The sequence below is a fragment of the Mus caroli genome, chromosome 11, assembly GCF_900094665.2.
Source record: "Mus caroli chromosome 11, CAROLI_EIJ_v1.1, whole genome shotgun sequence".
Classification (NCBI taxonomy): domain Eukaryota; kingdom Metazoa; phylum Chordata; class Mammalia; order Rodentia; family Muridae; genus Mus; species Mus caroli.
In genome coordinates this window covers 72,815,581-72,820,587 of record NC_034580.1, presented here as the reverse complement: position 1 = coordinate 72,820,587, position 5,007 = coordinate 72,815,581, and the positions used below count along the sequence as shown (strand labels likewise).

Here is a 5,007-nt window from a genome sequence, read left to right as displayed (position 1 = left end):
CTTTGTAGACCAGGCTGGCCTCGAACTCAGAAATCCACCTGCCTCTGCCTCCCGAGTGCTGGGATTAAAGGCGTGCGCCACCACGCCCGGCTTAAAAATGTATTTCTTTTTATTTTATGTGTTTTGAGTGTTTTGCCTGCATAGATATGTATACAACTCATACATGCCTGCTGCCCTTGGCGGTACCAGAAGGAATTTGACCCTTGGAAATGAATTTAGAGAGAGTTGTGAGCCTCGCTGAGAACTGAACCCAGATCTTCTGCAAAATTGATAAGCGCTCTAACAGCTAAGCCGTCGCTCCCAGCCTAGGTTAATTTTTTACATGTATGAGTATTTTATCTGCATATGTGTATGTGTACTGTGTATCTGGTGCCCCTGGAGGTCAGAAAGTGGGGTCATATCCCCAAGGACTGGAGTCATAGACTCCATCCCATCATGTGGGTGCTATGAACCAAATCTGGGGCTTCAGCCAGCACAGTCAGTGCTCTTAGCCACTGAGCCATCTCTCTATCTACCCTCCTTTTAGAGACAAGGTTTTTTGTTTTGTTTTGTTTTGTTTTTTTGTTTTTTCGAGAGAGACAGGGTTTCTTGCCTCGAACTCAGAAATCCGCCTACCTCTGCCTCCTGAATGCTGGGATTAAAGGCGTGTGCCACCAAGATTTTATTTCATAGCTGCCTCCCTTCCACACACGCACTAAGTAACCCAGACTAACTTCAAACTTGAGGTCTCCCTGCTTGAGCCTCTGGAGCACCTTCTGGGCCTGAGCTACCACCCTGCTCAGTAGCTGTGTGTCTTGCAATAGTGTTCTCCCAGCCGGGGTGGTGGCACATGCCTTTAATCCCAGCACTCGGGAGGCAGAGGCAGGTGGATTTCTGAGTTTGAGGCCAGCCTGGTCTACAAAATGAGTTCCAGGACAGCCAGGGCTACATAGAGAAACCCTGTTTCTCTCAAAACAACAACAACAACAACAACAACAAAAAGCATTCTCCCTTGGATTTCTAAAAATCAACCATTTTTAAAAATAGAGAAACCATCTTATCTTGTGGATGAAATAGGCATGAAGCTAGATTTGGTCCAAACTGGGTATGTTGCCAATGTCTACCTCCAAACAGATTCAGGCCTAAGTAAGCCCAGGTCTGAAAAGTGTTCCCGAGCGTTACGCTGTAACCCTGTATGAGAAGCGTGCTCAGATGTCTCACAGCTCCAATTAAGAAAGATGAAGAGTAATGCGAATGTGCTGTAAAGCCTCCAAAGCACGATAGAGTGCTAAGTATTATTATTGCCGTTGCTATTATTCTGTCATTAACAACTCCTTTCTTATGGCTACCCTAATTTACTCACGTGTACTAGATTTTTTTATTATCATTATTATTCCTTTTACAGAGTAAGATGCAGTACAGATAGGTATCCCCACTCTGAATGGAATCTGAATATGGTTCTCTACCTTTGGGCTGAATGCCACCCAAATTGCCTTAGCTTTGCTCTTAATTTTGATTTTCTAAATGATTTCATCATCTCTGTCATTCTTGCTTCTCTCTGGATCCTTCTAGACACACCAGCATAATACCATAAGATAAATGATAGAAATGGGTGTATTTAATGTCATCTGATCATGATTTGAAAAACCGCAAAAACCTTTCTGAGCCAGCGGTGGGTGGGGGTTGGGGGGAGATTGCCCAGTTCTTCTGTTCTGCTTCCTGTGACAGCGCATACGAAACACGGGTGGGCTCGGGTTATTTGCATACATTCTGGGAACAGACAATGACATGTGTCGGATCATAAGGCCCGAGTCTTTTGTGATGTGTGCAGCCGGGATGCTGGTACCAACAGAAAAGCCAGGCTCTGAGACCATCTCTTTCCTGCCCCGCCTTCTCCCTTTGAGTTCTACTATCCAGCTCCTGACCCCAGCTGCCCCTGCTTCACTGACAATATCAGACAAGATCACAGCCGTAGGCAGTACAGCAGCTGGCAGAACCTGGTGGCCCCCTCCGCAGCTGCTGCTTCCTGTGCCTGCAAAGTGTCTGGCTTGTCAGCCACATCCCCTCCCTGGAGCAATCTTTGTTAACCAATTCCACCTCGGCCCACTGAGCGGAAGATGAAATACAGAGAGCTGTTCCCAAACCTACAAAGACAGCAGCCATTACCAGGCCCTTCCCCAAGGTGATGCCGAGGGCTGGCATACCTGGCACTTTAAACCGGAGCAAAGAGAAAGGCAGCCAGGGCCCCAGGGTAGGAAATGGAAGATTCCGGGAGAGTTGGCCACCCCTCCCAGCACCTCCCTGCTCTCCTCTCCCCCTGACCCCAGGCCTCTTTTAGTAACTGCTGGAGATTCCTGATCTATCACCAGACCCTGTGGTACATGGGCCACAGAGGCATCAACAGTCCAGAGGGTTCTTCAGCGACCTCTGCTCAGTGCTGGAGAAAAGTGGGCTGTGAGGAAGGCAGACTCCATACCCAGGGCTCCTTGTTAAGGTGATGGACATTCTGGGAGGTAGGAGTTGCAAACTTGCTAGGGTTCCCTGGTAACCCTAGGATTTCAGTTCCTCCTCTCTAGACTAGCCTGACTGTTCACTTCTTAGTCTTTTCCCCCTCTCTATGGAAAGACATTTTTGCTCCTTTTGCCTTTTTTCTTAAACTTTGTAGCTTGGGTCTGAGCTTAAAAAAAAAAAAAAAAAAAAAGAGGAGGAGTGCCAGAGTGCCCCTAAGCACAGGCGTAAGAAATTGACGCAGAATCAGTAGTCTATTTATTGGGATCCAGGAAAAACCATTAAGAAAATAAGCACTTAAATGATTTTCAATCTGCCTGTGGAAGTCATCTGTCTTCATACCGGGGAAACGGCCCGGTCTCCGATCCTGGTTTTGATTGACTGATTTCCAATTCTCTGAGCATTTCCCACAGGAGCCCCTCACCTATCTCCCATAATGACAGGCCTTTGCATTTCCAGGCTGTGTTTTACATTCATTTCCGATTTGCTCATAATGGTCAAAAAAAAAAATAATCTCTCTCCCATCCAAGGCGTTTCTCCAACGGTGCACGGTTCCCCTCAGGCCAAATAGCTCAGCTGTGATCCAGGGAAAATGAGAATTTCCCAAACACATCTTCGGACTTGGGGAGGGTCCGGCATCATGGATTCAGATGGAAAATTTCCCACTGTTAGATCAATATCTGGGCTAAGAAATAAATGCCACAGGGGCAGAGAGCTGGAGCAAAATGATTACAATCGGCACAATTACATTCGGCAGAACCCGCTCAGTGATTGGTCCTAGGGTTGGGGAGCTCCGGCTTCATCCACCACGGGACGGCTTGGGAATTAGAACATCACTCAGCATTTCATAATTCGACAGATTTGCCCGTTGTCTTGGCACGAGTTCATTTTCCCCACACAATACGTCTCTGTAAATGGAGTTCTGTTCAAGGAAAGAAGGAAGGTAGGAAGGAAAGCCTGGGCGGGAGAAGGCAAACTAAGCCAGAGTACAGGAGAGGCCAAGGCTGTGATATTGCATGCAGAGCTTAAGAGACACTCTGTGGAATGTGGACCAGAGAGCTGACGACATCTGTCTGCTTAGAAGAGCTGTAAGCCATATCTTTCCCACCATTCTCCTTCGCCTGGAGCCCATCAGGGAAAAAGGTTCAAGAGCACCTGAGTAGGTGCAGTGGGTACAGGCCTGAAATCCAACACTTGGGAGATGATGGGAGAAAGTCCCTTTCTTAAGAAAAACAAAACAAAAACACACACATCCAAGATGGGGTGCGGCTTGCCTAGTGAGGTATTTATTTGCCTAGTGTGTTGGAATCCCTGGATTCCACACACACACACACACCCCAGTATCATAAACCAACTACAGAACACTGGGTGTGTCTTTTCTTTTTGGAGATGCTGGGATGGGATCCAGGCTTGGGTCTGAGCCGGGCAAATGCTCTCCACTAGCCTTTGGGGTGCCTTCCTAATTATCTTGTTGACCAAGAAGTTGACTAGGCAAGTTTTCATGACTTAAGAACTAACCTGAAGTTCCTTTGGGAGGCCACAGAAAGGAGACTGTTTCCTGGCTGGGGATTCTGCCTCCTCTAGCCTAAAACGGAGCTTTGAAGAGGCAGAGCTGGCTTCACTATCTCACCATGAATGCTGGGTAGGCGGGGGCCATGGCGAATGGATTGGGCATGCTGCGCGGCTCTGTGTACTGACACCGGCCCCCAGGCCCACTGCATCCCTACCCCCTCCCAGTCTTCCCTTTAATCCCCACGACCAGATAATGTGGGATTTGGAAGCATGTAATATCCATGAGACTCCATTATAGGCTATTACGAGCTTTATATGCAGTACCTGGGGGATGCAGCAGACTGCTGCTGGGCTGGGGAGCTGCAGAAGCCAAGAGAGAACAGAGGAACCTTCCCAAGGGCCAGAGGCACCTTCCCATTGTTTAGCTAGCTCCTCCCAAAAAGGGACTTCTGGTCTGTTATATCAGAGGGGCAGGGATCATCAAAGAGGAAACTGCTCTCTCCCTCACAGAGTAAGAAGGAAGGGAGAAGTCTAGGGAGACTCTCTGAGTTTATTGCTGGAGTTCTATGCACCAATCCGTGTTTGTGCTTGCATGTGAAAATGCCATAGTGTGTGCATGCCCTTCTGGAGCGCTGCAGGCTTGGCGTCCCTGTCCCCTGTCCACTCAGTGTGAGTGGCAATGCCAGGCCTTGTAACAACCACAAGACATCGCATACCACCACTGACCTGAAGGGAGTCCTGGGTTTCAGAGGAGGAATTTGGGCCCCGGAGTAGTGAGTCACCAGTCAAAGTCACACCAAGGTGACACCCGGATTAGAAGCAGAACCAGATCTCCCTTTTCCCTGAAATGAGAAGAAGCAATGAGGCAGGCAAATGCACAAGGTCAAAGCACTGTAGGAAGAGGGATGGGGTGGGGTGGGGGTGGGGTAAGGGGGGAGGAGCCAGAGATGACCCGGAGGTTTTTTTTTTTTTTTTTTTTTTTTTTTTGGTTTTTTCGAGACAGGGTTT

The 5,007-nt window shown here is 48.2% G+C and overlaps 1 protein-coding gene across 5 annotated transcripts in view; it reads left to right on the top strand.

The window, feature by feature from the left end:
• Pipox (pipecolic acid and sarcosine oxidase) overlaps positions 1 to 5,007 on the top strand; it is a 14,341-nt gene that overhangs the window by 5,226 nt on the left and 4,108 nt on the right. The window lies entirely within an intron of this gene.